At 38.6% G+C, this 25,520-nt stretch overlaps 1 long non-coding RNA gene across 2 annotated transcripts; it reads right to left on the reverse strand.

Moving 5' to 3' along the window:
- Positions 1 to 412: 412 nt before the first annotated feature.
- Positions 413 to 24,848, reverse strand: Gm34097. Of its 2 annotated transcripts, XR_389369.1 has the most exons (6): positions 24,765 to 24,848; positions 10,118 to 10,187; positions 9,707 to 9,830; positions 3,348 to 3,563; positions 2,606 to 2,714; positions 413 to 651 (listed from the first exon to the last, which is right to left on the reverse strand). It is a non-coding gene; the product is annotated as a predicted gene, 34097 (long non-coding RNA). The 2 variants fall into 2 exon arrangements; XR_003955839.1 differs by lacking the exons at positions 3,348 to 3,563; positions 10,118 to 10,187; positions 24,765 to 24,848 and having other exon boundaries at positions 9,707 to 9,763.
- Positions 24,849 to 25,520: the final 672 nt, after the last annotated feature.

A 25,520-nucleotide genomic window follows, 5' to 3' on the forward strand; every position in this document is an offset into this window, starting at 1 on the left:
GCAAAAGACCTTCAAGGCAAGGGCCGAGGTGACTGACTTTACCAACACTTGAGAGTGCAACTTAAACCAAGTTCCTTCCAACAAATCTAAAGGAAGTGACACATGTCGGAATTCTATGTATCAGACACATACTGTTTATAATTCCAGGTCAAAAACAAATGCAGAAGATAAATTTAGAAGAAATTCTCCACGACACAGTCCCTGTGACAAATGGAGTTTATAGTCTTGGCAAGCAGACCCAAGGTTTGCAGCATTCACTGGCATCTTAGTTTGGAAATACCTTTCTTAGTTACTCAGCAACAGTTCACTCATGCAAAACAATTTTAATGTCTCCTTTTTTGGTTCTGAGAAGAAAATAGCATAAGTACATTTGAACATCTATCTTCTAGTTTCAAAATTCTTTATTGCTACCTCAATGCATCTCAGTGAACACAACACAGAGAAAAAAAATTCCAGACTCCCCCAAAACAAACTTCTTCCTTAATGCAACAGGTCCCCATGCTTTCCTCGTGTTTTTTCGTTGTTGTTGTTGTTGCTCTGCTGCTGCTGCTGTTGTTGTTATGACTTCATTGTTCAAAACAGGAGCAACTGTTGGTGCACATGCAGACTCCATCAACTCTGCCATGCTGGTGGTGGACTGTTTGAGTTACACTAGAATATAAAGGAGCCCCAGGTAAATTTCAGCCTTATTGTGTGAGAACTTGTAATAATGAAACAGACCACACAAAGTTCTATAATGCAATCTACTCATTATACTTGAATTTTGATAGCAGCATGTCCTTGGGCAGTAAGTCCTCTCCTTTTGAATGCTGAGATGAAAGGAGAAGTGAAGAGCGAACCATGAGCTTTTTGCTCCTTATTCTTCATTTCCAAGTTGGAACACTGTTGCCTCTTAAAGCCCACATTGTTTTGATTATGGATAGGCAAAAAGAAATTCCTCACCGTCCCCAGATATTCACAGATTATATTAAACTCTGATTTAATTAGCCAATGATACAAATAATTAACAGAAGCAAGATGGACTGTGAAACACATTAGAGCAAGTTGGAAACAGATGCACCTTCTCTTAATGTGACTTTCTCCAGCCCTCAAATTCCCTAAAAAAGGCAGAAACTAACACTTTGCATAACATACAATAAAGCCTGATGTGAGAAAGCAGGCTGGTTCTGATAGCACTACCTTTCGTATTCAGGGCTTACCATCTGCTATTGGCAGAATTATGAAGCTCCTATACCTATATTCTGATCTTTAGAACCTGTGCTATGTTGTTTTCAGACAAAGGAAAGTTGACATTCTAGATAGAATTAATGATCCACTGAATGCAGCATTAAGTATTCTGTATCATCTAGAAGGGCTCAAAATTATCACAGGGTCTTTCAACATGGAAGAACTGAAGAGTTGGTGGGAGTGAATTGCTATGAAAGGAAATCTACTTCACTCTTTGAAGATGAAGAAAATAGTCATGGTGTGGACAACATCAGTGTATATATGGAAACTATGCATGCAAAGAAGCAGTTCTTCCAAGGAATACCGTGGTGTAATACTTCTGTTTCAGGCTAGTGATATTCATTTTCACAGTGCTTAATTTTAACACTTGTTGGTTTTCTGATCTACAGCACACCTAAGATCTGTGCAAATTTAAAAACAAACACAATCTGATAATGGAAAAAAGTAAATCTAATTTAATAATTTTTGAGATAGATGGATGGATAGATAGATAGATAGATAGATAGATAGATAGATAGATAGATAGATAGACAGATAGATTTCCTTGAGTGTTGTCTTAGTTAGGGATTTACTGCTCTGAACAGACATCATGACCAGTGCAAGTCTTATATAGGACAACATTTAACTGGGGCTGGATTACAGGTTCAGAGATTCAGTCCATTATCATCAAGACGGGAGCATGGCAGCATCCAGACAGGTAGAGCTGAGAGTTCTACATCTTCATCTGAAGGCTTCTAGCAGAATACTGACTTCCAGGTCTTAAAGTCTACACCCACAGTGACACTTCTACTCCAACAGGGCCACACTTTCTAATAGTGCCACTTCCTGGGCAGAGTGTATACAAACCATCACAAGTTTGGCCCCTGGTTAGTTGACCACACCCAGTAGAAGGCCACACATCCAAAAATATAAAGAACATACAGACAGTACATATTGGATTGATGAGTTATTTTTAAGGAAGACTCAAAACTGGGTAGGTATGAAAGGGGGTGGGTGGATCTGGGAAGGGTTGGAGGAGAAGTGAATATGATGAACACATTGTGCTCAATTCTCAAATAACTAACAAAAATTAGTTTTGAAAAGGTTATTTATATAAATGTTAGCAGCAAAAAGAATAAGAGAATAATTATGCAATCTCATTTTTTATGGAAAAACTAAGATATCAATGAAGATTTTTCTGAAAGTTAGTTGACTACCCAATATAGGTCCCATATTTGTGACAGTTTGTGAGAGAAGAGTGTAATCTCACATTAAATATTATCACAAAAGGACAACTTTAAAAAAATATCCAGACGTCCTGTAAGAAAGCTCTTAAGACAATACGGTTGCTTCTTCATGATCTGAAGACAATGATAAGATGTCTGAGATATGCACTCACCTCTGGGCAGACCTCTGAAAACACACTCTTCACACTGGGGACCTCTGAGAATACATTGTTCACACAATGGGGATGAGGGCAAAAGAGCAAACTCCTGGGCTCTCTGTGCCTGCAAGAGTAGGAGATGAAAGCCTGAGACATCCTTCCATACACATGCTACATATCCAAATTGAAAGTTATTTGGGAATTTGTACATATGGATATGGTAAGAAACTTGAGGAAAGAAAGCTTTGAACCAACAGTTTGTTGTTTACCCTTTCTTACATCATACTTGTACTCTTTAGTATCCGCCTACAATCTGTCTCAAGTTACTACAAATTGAGTCAAGTCATGTGAACTATTTTTTCTTGGTTTCCTGATTTCTGCTCCCTAATTTTTGCAACTGGAGATTTGTTACACCCCAGTTCCTGGCTGTATACTTTTGGATCCTTGGTTATATATTTTTATGTGTATCAAAGTTGGAGCCCTGACACTGAGTAACAGCTCCTGCCCTTGCTGTCTAACTGATCAAGAATTTGGCATTTTTTTTTTTATATAATGTCTGTCATTTTATCTACTCAAACCCACCTCCCACACATTCCCTTCTCTGATCAGCTCCACACTAATCTATATTACTTGGTCTTCCTCCTCAGTGACTTTCCACTAAGTTTAGCTATGGGGAAGAATCATGAAAGATTAGCAGGAGCAGGGAGGGATGCTGAGAAGTCTCTTTCCATAGCTGCCCTTGCAGCTACTTTCTTACCCATGCCTGAAGCCTTGCCCATGCTTCTTCATCCCCACAGCCCCGGTTTCCAGTGCTCCTTTCTCAAGCATCCTCTGTGATCATGTCTGGGTTGATCTAACTTAGCCCAGTTGACCTTCTGCTCGTTCACGTCTGTTGCCTTTCTTTCTTCTGGTTGAAAGACTTAGAATACGCTCTCTTTCCTGCTCAGACCTTCACTGATACGCTTTCTTAAATCTGGGGAAATAAATGTTTCTATTGGTTTCGGCAGCTAGCCATAGGAAAATTGCTTATGTACGCCAACTGCTGTCCACCAGCTTTTCTGACTTATATTGAAACAAACCACCAAAATATACTTTTTTATATCCTATAAGAAAAATTTAAGTAGTATATTTCCCTCAGATATCTCTTTCAACATATTTTTACTATAAAACTTGTTCAAATTAAGTAGATTTCGTTTGTGATTAATAGAATTCCTCACAACTAGAGATCATTTTGCCTAAGCTACTGATAACCAAAGAACATAAACGTGTTATCTGCATTTAACATCACCTATAAAACATGCTCCACCAGAGCAAATCAGGGAATTCAGACAGAGAAGAAAGCATGGTGGAATGAGTACTGACCCTTGGATATCTGAGATCAGTAGTGTAGTCCTAAGGAAACCAGCCAAAATGGCCGTTCTCAGTGTCCTTGTCATTATCAATCATGGCTCCAGGTTAGCTTGAGTTCTCTTCTACAAACTTCAGCTGACAACAGCACAGGGCACACAGACAAAAATCACAAATAGGAGGCACTTTTTTTTTATCCAAATACATAAAGAGTCACAGACTTACTCTCACTCAATCCTTAGTCAATAAATAGAAATATTTGTCAATTTCTGTTGCAATTTCTTCAGAACCAGCTTTGAATCTTAATTTGTTGTACTCTCTCTCCCTACATTTCATTAATGACCATTCTATTCTGTACTGTTTTCTTCTGCTTATTGCTATTGTTTTTGTCTTTTACTTCCCAGACTCTTAAGATTAAGGCTTAGTATTTCAATTTGATATCTTCATTCTGCTTAAAAGTCAGCAGTTACTGCAATGTATTTATCTCTTAGGGCGACTGAATGTGTCTTGTCAGTGACCCCAGGTTAAGTCTTCACTTCATTCATCTCGGAATAAGCTCTAACATTCATCACAGAACTGACTGTTGACACTGCACACTCAAACCCAGACAAATAAATGAAAAAGAAATTAAAATCATCTTTGTCTGATATTATCCCACTCACTATGTTTTTTGGGGGGTGATTGATTGTTGAGTACTATGTTATCCCATTATTTTATTTTAGTATATTTGTGTCTTTAAATTTAGAGTTAATATGTGTGTTTCAGTTCATTAGAACCAATCTTAAATGTATACCAACTTAATTTCCATGAGCTATGGAGACATGACCCTGAATGCTCCCTCACGTCCCTCTTTTATACTGGAGCACAAGACCTTCTGTTACATGCTCAGTATTTAATGTTTATAAGCATTACACTGTAGAATTTTATTTGTTCTAAGAAGCCAATAAACCAAGAGAAGCACACATACAACTTCTGTTACACCAGACATCTTGTCAGTTCTGAATCTCTGTTCATTTCTGTGGATTTGACTTATTCCTTGAGAAAATTATGGTAGACCAGTTGACCTATAACCACACTCAGCCTCCTCTGCCATTATTGGCAAAGATATTACATTCCTATATGAACTGTAGATTTATATTTTTATTTTACACACTTTTTTTAAAAGTAGGTAAAGGAAGAAATATGCTCTTAACACTCTTAAAATTCCACATGTGTCTTCATGGGTGTTCTTTGGAAGATTAAATTCACAAAAGCATATACTTTTAGTATTCTTAGATAGCAAGTCTTTAACAACAAGTATTTTTACTCTTTATTATGTTTAATATATTTCTTCTATTTTCAACTTTGAAAGATAGATTTCTGTGGGTGGGATTTTGGGTATTATTTGTTTATTTCTTTATTTTGTTTGTTTGTTTCCTTCACTAGGAACTTTGTTTGTGCTTCTTACCACCAGCCTTCTACTGCTTCCTCCTAGCTTCTAGGAAGAATTTTTTTTATTGGATGTTTTCTTTATTTACATTTCAAATGTTATGATTTTTCCTCGTTTCCTTCCCTCCCAGAAACACCCTATCACATCCTCCCTCCACCTGCTTCTAGAAGGGTGTTCCTCCACCCACCCACTCACTCCTACTTCTCCACCCTTGATTCCTCTACACTGGGGCATTTATAGAGACTTCACAGGACCAAGGACCTCTCCTTCCATTGCTGCATGACAGGGCATCCTCTGCTACATATGCAGCTGGAGCCATGTGTACTCCTTTGTTGATGGCTTAGTCCTTGGGAGTTCAGGGAGGCAGGGTCTGGTTGGTTGATATCGTTGTTCTTCCTATGGGGTTGCAAACTCCTTCAACTCCTTTAGTCTCTTCTCTAACTCCTTTATTGGGGACCCCACGCTCATTCCAATAGTTGGCTGCTAACATCCACCTCTGTATTTGTAAGGCTTTGGCAGGGCCTCTCAGGAGACAGCCATATCAGGCTCCTTGCAGCATGCACTTCTTGGCATCCACAATAGTGTCTGGGTTTGATAACTGTATATGAGATGAATCCCCAGGTGGGACAGTCTCTGGGTGGCTTTTTCTTTAGTCTCTGCTCAACACTTTATCTCCAAATTTGCTCCTGTGAGTATATTGTTCTCCTAAGAAGGACCGAAGTACCCACGCTTTGGTCTTCCTTCTTATTGAGCTTCATGTGATCTGTGAATTGTATCCTGGTTATTTGGAGCTTTGGGGCTAGTATCCACTTACCAGTGAGTGCATACCATGTGTTTTCTTTTGCGATTGGGTTACCTCACTTAGGATGGTATTTTCTAGCTCTATCCATGTGCCTAAGAATTTTATGAATTCATCGTTTTTAATAGCTGAGTAGTATTCCATTGTGTAAATGCATCACATTTTCTGTATCCATTCCTCTGTTGAAGGACATCTGGGTTCTTTCCAGCTTCTGGCTATTATAAATAAGGCTGCTACGAACATAGTAGAGCATGTGTCCTTATTACATGTTGAAGCATCTTCTGGGTATATGACCAGGAGTGGTATAGCTGGGTCCTCAAATTTGTCTAATTTTCTGAGGAACCACCAGACTGATTTCCAGAGTGGTTGTACCAGCTTGCAATCCCACAAGCAATGGAGGAGTGTTCCTCTTTCTCCACATCCTCACCAGCACCTGCTGTCACCTGAATTTTTTATTTTAGCCATTCTGACCGATGTGAGGTGGAATCTCAGAGTTGTTTTGATTTGCATTTCCCTGATGATTAAGGATGTTGAACATTTCTTTAGGTGCTTCTTGGCCATTCGTTATTCCTCTGTTGAAAATTCTTTGTTTAGCTCTGTACCCTCATTTAACTCTATTCTACCTACAGTTCTTCATAAATGCTGAGTCTTTTTTTTTTTTTTTTTTTTTTTTTTACTTTCAATACCTTCTATGTTGCTTTTAGGCTGCTGGCACTTTGGCTACCCTGTGACTTTGCTCTCCCTCTTTAGAGTTCACCCTAAATTCCTAGACTCACAAGCTTACATTTCCTCATCTACTTGGAGACTGTCTAGAATTACTTCTTCAAAAACTATTTGAAATTGTTTGTCTATGTTCTTCAGATTTCACAGTCTCTATAAAATTATCTTCATGTCAGACCTAAGCTGTGATTTACACAAGAATATTCTCATAAGTGTTTCTGGGATCATATATATTTGTTACTTTCATAGCTTATAACTTTTCACTTGAAATCTCTCTATAAGTAGGATGTTATAGAATAATCTGGATACTGGTTCATCCCTTCCAGCGTGTTATTTACTGAATTATTTTAGTGGAGTTTATACTCCGCCTTACTCCTACCCATTATTTAGGAAACTTTTGATTCTGTTTATCCAAGGACATACCCTTGAATAACCCACAACTACACTGAGCTGACAATTCTTTTGGCAGTTATCTTTTGTCTTGTTCCCAGGACACACCCAGTTGTTGTGCTCCAATAATTGTCAGATGATATTATTTTCAACAATGTGCTAGGACCTAAATGAATACAGAGGCTGCTTTAATCAAATCACTTTGGGCACTTTTGAAGGTATCCTAGGGTCAGCATTTGAAATGTGTTCATCCATAAAAGTCAAAAAGGGCTTCATCCAGCTGCTTTTTTTCTGGCTTTGTCTGACGAATTAGCCAACCAACAATTTAGCTATATCCCCAGTAAATCTACTACTTTCACAATGCTCCCAATGATTGCTTGTTATCATGCACTGTTAGACTTGAATTTTTCCACAGTTTACTCTCAGTGAAGTCAATTCCTTTGTAGGATAGGCTTTTTCTGTCCCTCACGGAAAAGTGGGACTGTGATATGATAGCTACAGCTTTCTCTCTCTGTCACTCTGTCATTCTGTCTCTCTCCTTTGGTCTCTATCCCTTGGTCTCTGTCTCTCTGTCTCTCTCTGTCTTTCTCTGTGTCTCTCTGTCTCTGTCTCTGTCTCTCTCTGTCTCTCTCTGTTTCTCTCTCTCTGTCTCTGTCTCTCTGTCTCTCTCTGTCTCTCTCTGTCTCTGTCTCTCTCTGTCTCTCTCTCTCTGTGTCTCTCTCTCTCTCTCTGTCTCTCTCTCTCTCTGTCTCTCTCTCTGTCTCTCTCTCTGTCTCTCTCTCTCTCTCTCTGTCTCTCTCTCTCTCTCTCTCTCCCTGAGTGAATCTAACATATGGGGACCTATCTTTTTAGTCTACCTCTCATTCTGGAATCTCTAAACCAAGAATAGGCCCACTATTTTCAACAATGGTTTACCTAAGAGAGCACAACCTTTGTCATGTGAAGAAAGCTTTGTAAACAGAGTAATCTCTTTTCTCAGTGATACTCAGAACTCAGACCCTACACAGGAAGTGGAGGCAACTTGAGAAGATTGCCTGATTTAGGAGAAGACACTGTGGGCTGTCACTGTGAGAAGGACCCTGTGTTGTCGAAATGACAGTCTGAACTGTTGCTGTGAGAAGTGAGAGCCTGCGTTCTTGGATGCAAAATCTAGAGTAGAGTCTGTAATACTGAAAGGGGAGAATGAAGGGGGATAAGTCATAGTTCAGATGCTGTGAAGCTCACTGACCTTGCCAAACTTTAGTTAATTTTCTTGAGTATTATTTTATATGCTATAAGCCATATATTTCTATGTAATTTCAGAGTTTTATTTTGAACTGTACTTTTAAAGTATAGCATTTTTAATATTTAAGAAATATATATATAGATGAGAGATACACATTTATCAATTTATGCTAGCTCATATTTTACAATCTTAAGTCATCTAATTAAATTGTTTAGATAATATATATGAGTCTTTTTCCAAATATAATACTCAGATGGTTTACAGAAAACAGTCTTCTCCACAAGAAAGTTAGATTCTACTCCATCCCCTAGAGCAGAAGTCTGATGTGTGTAGCCTGGAAGATGTACACATACACTGTTATTTGAAAACCACACTTCAGAGACATTAAAGTTAAGTATACTAAGCATTGAAATTGTTTCATAAGTGTAAAATATTATAGAGCGATAAAGCAAGAAAAATCAGAAGTAAAGATGTGACCAGGAGCGAATGTGTCTTTGCCAGTATTTAGAGTTCATAGGTAAAAACTTATAAAGGAACAGATAAAGAGAGAATGTTTTTAGTCAGCAAAACTCTACATAAAATTAGTACCAACAGCATTTTAGTCATGTGTAGATAGACATAATCTTAAGTCCCTGATCAGCCTTGGCATATGATGCAATAATTTCAATCAGATATTTCTGTTTTACAGTGCATCTACAATGCATATGAAAAACAAATAAAATGATTTGATTTTTGTTAATGTGAGTTTAAATGGGTAATTACATATTAAAGAACTAGAATTCCACCGAAGGTCATCTAAAACAAAGTGCTACGACTGCTTACTTTCACAGATACAAATTATATTCTCACTCAGTCTTTCAGTCTTTCAAAATGAAATTGTTCCTTGTTTTTGTGCCAAAACATCTTTATAAAAGTTGTTACAGATTATTTCCAATACCTTTTTTGCTCAGCAATTTGGCATCAACACTGTTCAGGCAACAACATTCATATGGTAATAGTTAAATTTGTTTCTCACTAGGGGCCTGTCTGCCAATTTTTTTTTTTTTCATTTCCAGCAGGCACAAGCTGAACTCTAGAAAGTGCTTTAGCTCTTTTGCTCAAATGTGAGTCTCTCTAAGTCAGCTAATACCAAACAGCTAATATCACCCAAATCACCAGTGTGCTTTGTTCTTGAAGAGAAGCATGGCTTGAAAATTTTTCAGTTACCTTATAGTTCACAGTTCACTCCCAGGCTCCAGGTTGCTAAGCAGCCCCAGCTTTATATCACAACCTTTCTCTTCTTGCCTGTGGCGTTGGGAGAGTGGTGACTTCCCAGACTACTTCTTCATCTCTGAAATGAGAGTAACACTCCATGTTGTTGTTGAGCAAGGGAGTTGACAGTGCATAAAGAGAGCTCTTGGTATATGGAAACTGGTTCCACTTGTTGCTCCCTAACAAATTAACCCAGAACTATAGATAGAGACCAGGGTGTTATGTGATCTGTGCTATTGAATTAAGAATTAGGGTGAGGCTTGACTGCTAGTTCATGCAAGAGCCATTGACATGTCTTTTCTTTCAGATGGAAGGATGGGCTGCTGTTTTCTGAAGCACAGATGGACAAGATATCAACCAACTCACCCAGTGTTGACACATGCAGGGGTGTGAAGGTCCAGCTTTCTGTTACCCATTCAGACACCGGCTCCTGTTCCTAAAAGAGCAACAAAGAATTAAAGATCCGAAATATAGTATGTGTGTGTGACAAAGGAACTATGCATAGGGTGCCAACATTCACATGTGCCCAACATTAGTGTCTATTGAAAAAGATGCACAGGAGGTGTTCAGCAACAAAATGAGCATGAGGACCCATCCTTGTGGAGACCAGTCATCTTAGTTCTTCAGCCAAGATGATGCTGACAGAATGAATTATGAATAAAGCACAATTTATCATGGGTAAAGATTATGAATCGACCAAATAGCACGAAATTTATCTGGCCAACAACAACCCATCCACCACCACCATAGAACAAGCCTATCATTAGTGGCAATGCTAGTCTGATCTGATTAGTGGCAATGCTAATGCTACATCTGATTTCAGCTTTGGTATGTTGGACTAGTTTTTCATGTTACAGACCTTATAAGAACTAAATCCAAAACTTCCTTTCATACCTAGAAGCTTTTCTAGGATTAACCTTAGGTACCAAATTCTTGAACCTATGATAGAGTAATATATTAAGCACTATCTCACTCTCACAGAGCAATTCAAGAATGAAGGCAGTATCAGACTACACGCATACCCACAGAGTCATTTGCACGTAATACACACCTCATCATCTAGAAGCCATTGTCTTTATGAACCAGTGAAATTACCTGTTAAATGGCTTGGAAAATTGGAACACAGTTCTCTAGAATATGGTCTGTCTTTGAAATCAATAGTCCATCCCTAGTTCTGTGACCATAATAAAAAGAATATGGAGGTCTTGGAACAGCCCACCACTCATGGTGACCCATCTTAAGAAAGGACGCTATGAAAAGTGGCCTCATCACAGGTTCTGACAGAGGAGGTGCAACATGAAAGAGGGGGGACACTGATGAGAGGAAAGGAGGGATGGAAGAAGAGTGAGTTCAATATGAGCAGTAAAAGGCTCTTCAGATGTTACCTGAGACCTGAGATGTATGCATAAAATTTCATAAAGAAACCCATCATCTTGTTTGTTAAGTTTAAAGATTAATTCTAAAAGAATGTGAAAAACTAAAACCACTTTAGAAAGTTTAAAGGGGGTAGTGAACAAGTTCTGTTTCCTGGAAACTATCCTAACAAGTAGGTCTGAAGAATCCAGACCATGATGTATGAAAGTCTGGAAAGTTATCAACCTGCCACTCCCTTTTATGTCATTGGGGCACACACATAAAGATCCAAACACAATGGCTGGCTGGCCTTTTGATGAGGGGCATCTGTACTTTTAACACAGAGGCAATGACACATGTTTTTTTGTTTGTTTTTTTTTTTTTCTCATTTCAAACACACTTTCTCCTAATCTCTGAACATTTCTCAACAAAGTTTGCGAATCCACCCAGTTCTTTTTGTAGGGCGCCCTATAACAACAATATGTGTTTGGGGTTCACAGATGTTGTTTACAAATTCCTGTGTGTGACATAGCTCTGTTTCTGATAAACAAGTTATAAAACCTCAAAGTTCTGGCATAGAGGATTTAGAAATTAGACAAACTGTATGAGGTAAATATGACTATCAACAAATTTTAATCACTGATGTCTTCAGACTTGTCACAAGACAGTATTAATATGCCTGGAAATTTTTAAGGCTTGAGATAATTTTTTCAGAAAAACTCCACATATGTGTTACTTCTTTACCACGGAAACTTGGAGCATGCAAATCATCTTGTACAGAGTATACACTGTTGATAACTATACAAATTAATCAGAAATTATATCCTACCCTTAACACTTTAAACCGTACACTTATCACTCTAAAATTTGTGTATGTGTATCCAATAGAAGAGCCCTAAGCTTAAATTAATAATGATAATAGTGAAAATTATTATAGCTAGCACTATTGACCATTTTCTATGCTATAAGCATTCTGCTTGATGCTTTACATACATTATTCTATTTAATTTCGCACGATTGTGTGAGCTAGATCCTGATATTATCTCTGTTTTGTAAGTGTAATAACTCAGTCACAGAGAGATTAGAAGCTTCCAAAATAATGTCCAGCTTGTAAATCATAGAACAGTGATGAAATGTATTCTAAGAACCAAGATAGAAGGGAAATTGCTTCATATTTCTCTGAGGTGTATAACAGTAATTGTGTCTTTCCAATGAAGTACGATGAAATAATATCAGTTGATATTCTAAACTAATTTCAGTTCATTGTAAGGGTCTCTCAGTAGTTGTAAGGTGTTATTTTACCAGAATGAGTCATAATACAAGCAGTGACACCAGACCCTCATATGCATATGTAAATGTTTAAAATAGAACTTTATTTTCTGCTGGAGTTTATGCCTTATTATTATATGGAGAACAAATGTTTACAGGGTTTAGTGGACATGCTTGCCATTGCCTTGCCAGATGCTCAAAAGTACACAGAACTTGAAGCACTCTTGCAAATGTTTCCTGCTTTGCAATCTGGTCAGGCTACTCGAAGTTGCATTTCATTTCTCTCGACTCACATGGTCATCAAGTTTGACAAAAGGGCCTCCAGGTAGGCAAGCTTACTCCACAAAAGGGGACTTCTTAGAGCCTCTGTAGGATCCTTGGTGATCTTCACAGATCATGCCTTCCCAGCTGTTCCCTCTCTGCCTGGCTGTGGTCCAGTGAGATGATGCAAGGTTGAGCAATGGAATTGTGCTGAAGGAAGGGGGCCACAGAGGTCACAGAAACTCATGTAAACAAAGCTATGCCTGGCTTTTGAAAAGCAAGCTGAGCACTGCCCTCCACAGAGAGGGCACACATCCATAGAACAGTCAGAGGGGGGAGGCACTTTTGTTAATGACGTAAGTTATTTCAATGATTAGTGCATTTTGTAATAGCATTGGGACAGGGCTTTGAAATAGGTATGGCCAAGCCTTAATGGTCAACATTACCATTTTTTTCACCATTGGATTTTGAATTCCCTTATGGTCCTCATCTGATATGGAGGTATCACCTTTTGTTGCCAGGCTTACCCCTCATGACTTAGTGTTCTGAATTTCATTTCAGCCAAAATTAACATAGCACTGTTTCCTATATCTTGTTCTGTCATTACAGGATCTAGTCTGTACTTGAGATGTATTTTAGAGTCGCTATGCTAACTAGGATTAGAGTTTGGAAACAAAATTAGGTGAGAGAATTTCAAGCTATATTTGACACTGGAGCAACTCCATTTTGCAAAAAATACTGATTTTCTCCAGCTCTCCACACGTAGCTGTGGCATTGTATACTCCTGTGACCCCTGGAGATGCTGGAAAAGCCAAGTCCTTAATCCATTTGCCATTTGACTGTACACAGTCATTTGATCCTCAGCTCCACCTCTGTTGAACAGTAACTCCCAGCACTAACTGATGCAGGTCTGAGTCTTTCTAATCCTTTCCAGCTGTCCATGTTGCTTCGGTCAATTTCAGTTCCAATCTTTCCTCCAGTGTTCCCTTTATCACAAGGAAAGCAGAAGAAGAGGTAGAAAAGAGTGAAAGAACATTGAGAAGAACAAACTCTATTGTCTCCAAACTCTTGAACTATATAAAATTATATTTTAATTAGTAATATGGAATATTTCTGGATGAGACAAAATAATCAGTTAGGCACAGGAAAAACAAAAACAACAACAAAATAAACCAAAGTACTTATCTCAGAGTCTTAAACCCAAGAAGAAATGCATAGACCCTGAAGTCAGTGGGAGTCTCAGTCCTCAACTCTCTTTGTGTAGGGTTTGGGCTTAATTAACCTGTTGCTCTCTGTGTCTCTACTCTATGAATACGAAGATTGCTCCAAAAGCAAGTTAAAGGTCCAGAGTGATGGCTCAGTGGTTACGGGCACTATCTGGTCTTTGCAAAGAATCTACATTCAGTTCCTAGTATCTAAATGTCATCTAATGAATGTCTATAATTCTACTTTCAAGGGAATCCAACACTGATACTACAAATATACAGGTGGTACACGGGTTTACATGAATCACATAAAACAAATAAAACGGAGATGAAGTGATTTAAATTAAATTCTATGATATATGAGTTTATGTGTGAATGTATTTGTGTAGTAGTATACACGTAAGGTTCTAAAAGATGAGTGAAAATCAAAGAGAGAAAATAAGCAGTTAATAACCTGACAGAAGCATCTATGTTTGTCCTTAAGAACTCTCTACTGAATGATACAGTCAGTGGTATGTTTCCCCTCCCTAACTGTGTACTCCCTCACCCTAAACAGACTTCATCCATGGTCTAACTCTGATGTCATGAAGAAAAGATTCTGTTACTTGCTTTCTGATCTCTTGACAGTGCCTCATCCAAGATTTGACTGCTCCACCCCAGACTTGTATCATTGATCTCCACCTTGCCTTCCTGAACTCCCCTGTCAAATCATATTCCATTGCTTTCACATAAGCTATTCTTCTCAACCTGAAAATATTTTTCTATCTTCACTTTGTGAGGAAACTAATACGCAACTTCTTTGTGAAGCCTTACCCATCTTCCCAAGACATACATGATATGCAAATACTCATATACATGCAACTTCACCTGCACCAGCATATTCTTCCACTTATTCTCTAACCATGCCATAAAGATTCTGAAGAGTAATGGATTCCTGTATGGAATCCATGAGTGAACTTCGGGCAGTCAAAAGCCTCATCAATTTTTCAATCATACTTGCTTTGTTTTTCCAAATTAACTCTTTTGATTTGATCATATTATCAATAGGGTCTGTGATCCTGGTGAGTATAATAACCACTGTTGTAGCTCTATGGCAGAAACGGTCATTGTGTGGCAACATTATCACTGGACTCCAATGTTACTACTGCTGTCTCCTGAGCCTCTAATGACACTAAATACCGGAAAGGTCCTGGATGAGTGATGAATTGAAGTTGCAGTTGAGCAAAGGGCATTGGAAACTATGCTCAGAATGCTCCATGATGAAAAGTGACATCTCTGAGACAGGAAGGGTTTCCTTACCCAGCTGCCAGGAGATAGAGCTTGGTTGATGTGCTTCACAGTTTGCTAATAATTTTCTCCATTCAGGAATTAATTACAGCATAATAGAATTTAATAGCATTTGTTCTTAATTCTCCCCTGATCTGCATTCTGCTGTTTGCTCCCATTTGTTCTGATAAGGTCCATTGTCTCTAATGTTGTTTCACAAAGGGCAAGAAATAAATCAATGGTATTTAGCTCTTCTAACCATCTGGTCTGGCAAACTTCCCAAAATTAATGTTTAAATCTGGGTGCAGTTCATGTACTTTGTCTTGTCTTGGGGAAGATCTCTGGAGGCAGGAAATGAGGGGGAGTAACTGCCCTTGTAATGCATAGAGAGATGTGAGTTTTGCGTAGTTATCACTGCTTCTAGTGTAGATTTCCACTGTACGCTGCAGTACTGGTCATTCCTAAGGTTCCTGCTTAGGATATGCTATACTTTAGAGACAGAGTTAGCAACCTTTTCTCACAAATGCTCACAGTTCAAATATTCCAAACATTGTGAGCCATCCTGTTTCTTTCACAGTCATTCCACACTGCCAAGAAAAGTCAGCACAGACCCTTACAGGCAAAGAAATATAACTACACACCAGAATGACCAACGACAGTGGAGTTTGTCGTCCTTTAGAGAAAGGAATTTTGAAAAACCATTGATGAACGACTTGATAATTTCTAAATTTCCATTGTGTGGTGGGAGAGTATCCAGTGATGTTATTGAGAGTCACATTTGTAAACTGCAAAGCAAGCATGTAAGCACCAGGCCGAAGGATTATCATGGAGACTTGAGAACACATGCAGGCACTTGTGCCACTTGTCTTCCTATGTAGGACTTAATAAACCTCTGTAATGGGATTCCATCAAAGACCCTCCACTAGAGGGAGAGAGAGAGAGAGAACAAATACGAGGCATAAATATATTTTGTCACTTTTTAAAAGCTATACTGCCAGTAATTTTCACAGTTGTGTTTTAAAGCTTTGAGGACATAAAATGGACTTCAAGAGAAGATACCAAAATAGACAGGTTTAATAAGTTATCCTATTGTAATCTGGGAAGGGCTCTAAGAGGCCTTTACCACTGGTTTCAACAATAGTGTTGTATAGAAGCAAGACAGCATGACCCACTGGACCAGGTCATACAAATGTCTTCAGCTTCTTCCTGCTTCTCTCAGGGTGTCTGCTCTATGGAAGTTGTTGCCATGGAAAAAGTTTAGCTAGCCAAAAGAGGTTGCACGTGAACATTATAGAAGTCAAGAGCCTGGTTGAATGACCAGCCAGCAGCCAGATCATAAATGAACTATTGTTCATAGTTAATGTAGTCTTCAAGCAGCTCTGGCCCTACTCCTTATCCAGCTACAATTGCATGAGAGAGTCTACAATTCTTCCAAACTTTCAGCTCCAAGTTCAAGAATAAAATATGATGGTATAAGGGCTTTCTTTCCCTTGCCTTCACACATTCGATTAGGGGTCAAGGGTCCATCATCTGTCTGATATCTTTTCACTGCTGATCCTTTCTGCTAGTCTACCACCACGCAGACTTTTATTTTTAAACAAAAATGAGAAAATAAAATGTTTTTTTTATTCATAACTATTATTGCCCAATACCACTTCATTGAAAAATCCTTCTATAGCACATATATGATTCTAATGGTCCCTTTGTGTAAAGAACACCAGTTGAAGGAAATATTATAAAAGAACCCACTCTTTTGCCAACATGGTGCTGGTGGGCTGGCCTGCCACGCACTGGTGGGCAATGGCCAGCCTGTTCTCATCTCGTGGAGAATCTCTGACTCAGGGTTCCAAAATCTCTTCACCCAGTTCGCCTCTGGCTGGTCGCTACCACTCCAGCCCCATGCAATTGGCATACCTACGCTTTTCGGCCTTTCTCTCTGGAACCCAGTCGAGTTGCTGCGTAAAGGAAAACACCACACAACCTTAGTTCAAAATCAATCGCTGGGTTCAACGACTAGAATTGTAATCTTGTAAGCCATATTAAATCTAAATCGTCTGGTGACTAATCCCAGTGGCTTCACCACTGAAACCAGGAGACACTAGTAGCTACATCTTGTCCTCTCCCTATCACAGTCCAAAAAAATTCCTCTCTCTCCTGCCTAGTCTCTTCCCCTATCCAACCCAGAAGTCCCGCCTACTCGCCCAGTGATTGGTTCCTTTATTCATTAGGGGATGGTTCACAAGAGGTCACCTCATTTCAGACAACCCCTCCTGGGAAAGTGGAATTAACATCAAAATACAAGCAGCAACAGGGCCATCCACAACAAACACCAGTAGCAGCATGTGCCATTAGTAATGCTATACTTTAACCAGTGCAATGAGCTTGTATCAGTAAGATCAGAAAAGGCCTTGTAGTTGGGAAAACTTGCCATTGTGTAGGAAACCCATGGCCATTCATCGAATTAAGAATGCTATTCTGTAACACACATTTTTAAAACTTCCATATCCTGTTCTAGCCTGCTTTTCTCACCCTCCCTTGTTCTATTTTCTCCTGCATTGCTAGTTCCTATGTTTACCATCTGTGGCAGTGAGATCAGGGAGGATGGGGCTTATGGAAAGAGAGTCCCTGCTTAGATAATGAGTGTATTTGGACAGTGAGCAGAACAAAAGAAACAAAATTATTATAGATCTTTTAAGGTCTATAATACACAGAAAGCCTAAAGTCAGGTGAGGACTCTGATTGAAAGAAAAAAAAAGGGATCTACCTAGTATGAATCCAACCTTCTCATTCACTCCCCTGGGTAACTTAGTTCCCTTTTGTGGTGGTTTGAATATACTTGATCCAAGTAGTGACACTCTTTGGAGGTATGGCCTTGTTGTAGTAGGTGTGGCCTTGTTAGGGAAGTATGTCACTGTGGGTGTGCACTTTAAGACCCAGCCCCATCTCTGCCTGGATACTGCCATGTTACCACCTTGATGATAATGAACTGAACCTCTGTAAGCCAGCCCCAGCTAAATATTGTCCTTATATGAGTTGCCTTGGTCATAGTGTCTGTTCACAGCATTAAAACCCTAACCAAGACATTGGACTTACCATTTATTGTATTAGATTGAAAAACCCCCTTCTTAGGCACCACACTCAGCTGATTTTGCTGGGAAAAGCATGAAGCTTAAAATGCACTAGCCCCACTGGCACTCAGGAATCTTGTGTCATGCTTTCCCCATTGTGTTGTGAGTCATATTCTGATATATTTGAATATAAAATGTCCCCAGAAGGGACATGAAACACAACCTCCTGTGGGCCCAGCTAGTGGGACTGTTCTAAGAGGTTATGGGGCCTTTGAAACAGAATTCCCAATGAGCATAGCTCTCTAGGGTTATTGATTACACCCATCTGCAGTTCCAGTACAGTTTCCTCATCCTGTTTCTACCACTCTGTTATATGTTCTTGTGATACCATGATGACCTGTCTCTTCTGAAAATAAGTTGAAATAATATTTTCTACCCTTAAGTTGTTTGCCTCAAGTATTTTGTCATAGCAACAAAAAGTAATACATCCTCTCACATTTCTAGAACATTCCAAACTGTCTCTAATGTCACACACAAAACACTCAATTTCACTTTGCCTGTTGACCTGAATTCCTGTTTTAAATGATAAATTAAGACAATGTAAGAAGCACAATGTCCACAGCCTTCATCTCTGCCTATAACAGAAGGTTCTGCACTTATATTCTTCTTTCCTCTGCGTCCTCTCAGCATTTGGTACCAAAGGTTCTAGCCTAGGTTTTTGCAAAGGGCCACACAGTTCTATGTCTTTTCAAGGCCAATGTCTTGCAGATCCTTCTCAATTGTTGTACTACCACCACCTTTTGTTCTTTTCCAGTTTTCCATAGCTTGCATGCCTAATACCATCTGTTCCCTAGCAACCAGAACTTCTTCCCTTGACATAGTCACACCCCTGCAATTCTACCTTCTTCATCAATATTTCTCCATCCTGTTCTCTCCACATTGTTTGCATTCAATGTTTGCAATTTTCTCGTCCTTTTCCCTAGAATGCCTTCTCACATCTTCCTCTGAGAGAACCCTTCATGGTCACCATTGATGCCTATATTTCTAAATTCAATGACTAGTTCTCAAAGTTCCTCTCTTACCTCACTCACCTAGGGTTTTGACCAGGCTGAAATTGAGTTTCCTATCTGGCTGAAATGATGTCACATTCTTCCAGTTGTCAGTGTACACTTCATTAGCTCCTTTGTCATTTTCTCCTTGTTGCCTCCACCTCCAACACAACGGAGAACCAGAGTTCAATCCTCAAATTCTCCCCACCTCTTTGTTGTATTAGTCTGTGACATGAAACATAATTTATATGGTGCCACATATATTGGGCTACTGCTCATCTATAATTATTTTTATTTTGTTGTCTTATAGGTACCACAGTATCTAACACAGTTGATCATCTCCCAGTCTCTGGGAGTTGGAGCCCCTCTCTTCCTGACCCTTGACTAAGATTTCGAGGTCATCCGTCACTCTTCTCTCAGTGACATCTCACACCTTGTATGTTACTAGAGCATATTAGTTCTCTCTTGGTAATGTTTCTAGATTCCAATTTCCTCCCCATGCCTTAGCTTCTGCTATTGACTCCCTTCCCAACTAGTGTGTCTCCTTTCTACATTTGCCCTCAAACTCTCAAGTCCAGTTTCAATGCACCTTGAATCTTGAATTTTGTTCTTTTATCAGACAAATTGTAAGGGGTTAAATATTCTTTTCTAAGGTGGGGCAATAAGAGTGGATATCATTTTCCTGTCAAATATACAACTGTCATGGCAATTTGCCAACTTTCCACAGAATACTATGTTCCATGCTATGATGTTTAGTAGGTAAGGTGTATTAAATGTTTTGCCTACTTGTAGTATTTTTAATTTAGTACAGAATTATCTGGTTATAGCCCCAATATAAACAGAAAGACATCTGTGTTTCCTGTGAGATTTCATAGAGCTTCTCCTTTTTAAAAACCACCACAATATCACTCATCTGTAGCTTGTTTTACATCCTCCCAAGGCACTTAATATAAGCAAGCACGTTTCTTCCCTACACTACAGGAAGGCATAGTTCATGTACTATGGCTACAAATCAGTCCTAACAATGCACACCATTGGCTCCTGTGACAACAGCTAGGGTAAAAAAGGTGACCCAAGAAGATGTGACGGAAGGCATGCCCAACACACAGGGCAGTTGGTCCACCCATAACCAAAAAGCTAGCTTTGTTTTCACAACAGATCTAACCTACTTCATACAGTGCCTCTCTGAGCCCCTTTGAAGTGATTGTGTGGAAACAGATTCAAAACAGATTCCCATGTCTCGCTCACCATCCCTTTTACCTGAGCCATTGATCTTCTATTCATCATTTTTTATTTTAATTTATGCTCCCTTCGCTCTACTTTCAGTACACAAGTGAAAACGTGTTTGACGTTACTGATGTTCCGCTCCATCCCAGTGTGCCAGTTTGCTCTGCCTCTGGAAAGGTGACCTTTCCTCTGAAGGAGCAAGGGCATAAATAACGTTAGTAGTATCTCCCCCAATGCCTTTGTTGGCATATCTTAACAAATGAATTTGCAAACTCTTAATTTAAGCACTTTAGTATATCAAAATGCATAAAATATAGCTTTTAGTATGTGTGTGTATTTACATGTTTTTAAAAATAAAGAGAAAATACATAATATTTGGATATAGTTTATGAAAATGATTTTCACAAGTTACAGATGTCCTGATAACTCATAAGTACTGAAACTATATAAGGTCATCTCTAATGAGTGAAAACATTTTTTATTTCACACTTCCCACATCATTTTGCTCTGCTTACAAAAATTGCTTGAGATAGTTTAATATTTTTTAAAAAATGGTAGTTTCATCTAACGATCAGAACTGTATAAATATTCTCTTTTACAGTCTGACATTGCTAAATTTACATTTGACAAAAGGGTGTTAGGAATCTTTAAGGTGGTAAGAGAAAGACAATTCTTATAACACACAACTTAAAGAGTAAATGTGTGTTTTTCTAATCATTATAAATAATTCCTTCTATCTATTTCTGTATGACAGATGTCCTTGTAAGATATTGTCAGTGCAGTGCAAAATATTTCAATAAATGTATTCACATTCTAGGACACTCCTGGGGTAGAGCACCAATGTAGAAGTGTAGTACACTATTTCAAAATCATTTTCAAAAACTTCCAGAATTCCATAATTCACTGGGAAAATTAAATCCTAATTTTATAAGTTCATATTAATTATTTGCACACATAGCCATGTAACCTTGACTTCTATCTTTGACATGTTTACCTATCTCAAGAGTTTTCTTTATAATCACATTAGAAGAAAAAAGGAAGTCAACCATCTTAACTGTCAAATTCATCATAGGCGTGTACCTCTCATGAACTTATAATGTTTCAGAGAAAACAGAACTAAAAGGGTCCTGTATGACCATACATGAAAGTTGAGGAAGACTTAAATTTAACTGAAAGAAAAGTTTTCTTACCCTCTATCATCACTATTAACTTCGAATAAAAATTGGGAAATTAAAGTGTATTTTTTGACTGGACAATGTCTTGATTACTATTGTTGCTGTGATCAACTACCCTGGCCACCCCCCCCCAAAACAAACAAACAAACAAACAAACAAAACTACACTTAAGGAAGAGATTTCCAGTTCTAGGGAGACTCAGTCGATGGTTACCAGGAAGGTATGGAAGCAGGATATGAGGTTGGCAAAGCAGGGAGATCACATTTGGTCTTGCCCAGAAAGCAAGTTAGAGTGAAAGAAAGAACAGAAAGTGAGACTGGTCTCTCACCCTCCCTCCATGGGTTTCCTTTAGCAAGGCTCCACCTTTTGAAGGTTCCAATACTTTCCTAAATGGTGGCAAAGACTGGGAACCAGTTGTTCATATATGTGAGTCTATAGGGGCCATCCAAACCGTGAGCAGAAGGAAGACAGCACACAAACAGTTAAATGCAGTCTGATGGACTTTAAATGAACGAAACACAGAATGCTGAATAATTCCGGTTTTCTCCACAGTACATTCATGTTAAACATTCACAGTAGTATTAATCACTAGAATATTTTAAAGCAATACATTTTGCTGCTTTATCTGTAAAGAAAGCTTATTAGACATTTAAAATAAATAGGCAACTATTAAGAAAATGGGTCTCAAGACACAATGGATAAATCACAATGACTTGTGTGAGAAAGGTTTTACATTTACCAAAAGGAGAAGCATGAACATGGGAAAGCATACTCCAGTAAATAATATTTTCCAAAAGATCACTCTAATAAAAATTTAGTTAATTATTTTATTTCAGGACACAGTGCCACTTTCCATTCAATTATTTACTGATTTGTTGGTTGGTTTTGAAGACATGTCTTGCTGCACTGTTGAAGCTGCCCTTGAACATCAGACTCTTCTGTCTCAGCCTTCTGAGACAGAAGTAGATATAGGAAGTAGATATCAGTGGGCAAACTCATGTTTTATTAAAATTAAAACCATGTAGTTAGCCAAACACTGATGACAAAAATAAGTGTCATTAACTGAGCTGGGTTAAGGAAGAAAGAATTCTTGTAGCACTCCTAATTTAAATGTGTCCCCGACTTATAGTCCAGATCATTTTGAATATCAATTGGGAAACATTTTCTACTCTGAAATTGTGTGAATTTGTCTGTCTGAATTTTTCTTAAAGTGTCCAAAGAACTTTATTTACAGTGACATGTGGATTGTGTTTGTTCTGATGGGGGTTATGGATAACCTTAATTAAGGAAAAGGAGTTCGGTGTGGATAGGGGAGAAAGAGGAACATAGAAGTGCCTCACCGATGTTGCTGTGTTCACAGTGACTCTCAGCCATTCTAATCCCCTTGGATTTTTTATCTACCAAAACAGCTTGGGCCCATCAGCAAATTGCAGTGGCATATGGTCCAGGTTTACGGGTAATCTGGCAGATGATTAAGGCAAGGGAGATGCCACCCTTTAGCAAAAACTGAAAATATCACGAAAAAAAATCTTAGTGAGGCTTCAAAAGTCAAAGTGAAAAAGTTATAATTATTAAATTGTTCCCCAAAACACCACTTTTGATGTTTTTCAAATTAAAATTTTCATCAGATACAAAAAGTTATTGGGGACATTTTTAAGAAAACAAAGCCCTCGCTTAAGCTATCCAGACGTGGTTCTCTTCCTGAGTCTAGAATCACAACTGTATGTTTTATAGCTTGTAACGATCTTTAGGAGCCCACATGTCTGCAAACCTAGCCTTTGTTTAGAGGAAGATCAAGTTTCTACCCCTAGCAATCTTATTACAGTTGACCATGTTATAGCGAGATATTCCAATGAGACAATTTAGACATTTCAAAGAAAGACATGATATGACAATTAACACAAAGGCCAGCGCTGTCTGAAATAGCCCTGCCCCTAATTCTCAGATTGTAGCAAATATGTAGGTACAAATTTTAGCCCTATATGACCAATGACGCCATCCTGAAGGAGCTTAAAATATATCAATGTTGAGGAACTCCATCAGTGTTTCAGGTTTAACTGATCTTCAGTTAGACCCAGGTCCCGGTGTTGCTATTGCAGGTCACAGTCATCTCCCATGATGTTAGGGCAGCAGGGTGACATGCCAGGCATTGCACAAATGATAGGATAGAGACTGAATACAAACTTCTAGAAAATCTATCTCAAACTTTGGGAAAGAAGAAAGACTTGTATTACTTTTTGTTCTACTAAGACAGGTAGGAATTTATACTAAGGTAAGAAATCCACACTAATTTTTCAGGCAAAATTATGTCCCAGTAACCTAGAAACCTGCATATGAATCCATCACTTTCTTCCACTTATCAGGTGTCCCTGAACAGCTAACACACAAGAATGTAAGCTTTTTGAGAGGACTCTTGAAATGTCTCCCATTTTTTCATACACAACACTTGTATGGTTACTGTCCTAAATATTCATCCACTACTCATTAATGTAGACAAGGGTATATGTACCTGTGTGTAATTCCATCCTCCAGCCAGTGAAAACATTTTCTTTTGAAGATCCTGAATATCAGCTTCCATCTACGTTTAAATAGCCATCGAAGTTACAGGTATCATCCATACCTACTGACAATCTGGCTATCTTATTTTTAGGTTAACTTTTATATCTGTGAGGTCCCCGAGTATAGCAGCTAATATTGGTTTCCAATTTGACAGGATCTAGAAACATCTAGGAGAAAAACTCCAGGCATAGTCATGAACAATGATCAAGATTAGACTCACTGCTTGTTATGACTGAGCGTTTTCCTCATTATGTTGTCTCAGGTAGAAAGACCAACTCAAAACTTGGACAGCTATGTTCTCTGGGCTTGGCCTCCAGACTTGGTAAGAAGACAAAAGCTAGCTGAACTCCAGCACTCACCACTCTGATGCCTAACTGTAGACACCATATGACTAATGTATCTATCATGCCCAATATGCTTGTCATACTAGGACTCCCTCCCTACCATGGACTCTACCTTCCAACTGTGAGTCAAAAAAACACTCTGCCCTTAGATGGCTTTGGCACAGCAACAAGACAAGTAACTAAGACTCCGGGCAACAAATTAAGTAACAGAAGAAAAAAAAATGTGAATCTTGTTACCTCATTTGACTTAATGCCAATGTAGTCTTCAGAGTTAGAAGCAGAAGCAATTTTGCAGGTGATTTTCTTAGTCCAAGCATCAGAGTCTCAACTCTAGCACACAATTTTATTTCTTATACTCTAGCCTAGTGAGTAACAAAGATGTTCATAACCGAATAGTTTTATATACATTTTGTGCATACATGCATATGCATTAAATGTTCCTAAACTTGTAATAATATCTATTCTGTGAAAGACAGGCCAAGTTTAGCTTCGTTGTCTTCTACTCTTTCACCTTACAAAAATATTAGTGGTCTTTAAGGTTCCAGAGACTTCCCCTACCCACAAGCTTTCTCGTGTTTCTCCTGTTTTCTCCTCAGGGTTGGTTATTTCGAAATTCCATACTGATCCATCTTTGCTACAGCATTCATGTGAGGAGGAAAATGTATTTTATTTCACTCTTAGCAAAGCCATTGTAAAAAATTCCAGCTGGGAAAAATCAACTGGTAAGCACTTGGCCAGCTGCAGAATCACCATAGCAACATGGTCATCACCATCAAGTCAAGGCCTCTGGGTTTTGAGGGTGCCGACAGTATCTAGCAGTGTGAACTGACATAGTGAGCAGGCATGTGAGAATCAAGACTGCTTTGGGAAGAAGCTGAGTATCTGTACCATTTCGCAAAATCAAACAGAGATAAATCAACCATAAGTTCTTGGAATTGGAGCAAAATCCTCAGGAAAGCTTGAAAATGCATTTGGTGAAGGTGGGTAGGAGAA

The sequence above is a fragment of the Mus musculus genome, chromosome 5 (genome assembly GCF_000001635.26).
Source record: "Mus musculus strain C57BL/6J chromosome 5, GRCm38.p6 C57BL/6J".
NCBI lineage: Eukaryota > Metazoa > Chordata > Mammalia > Rodentia > Muridae > Mus > Mus musculus.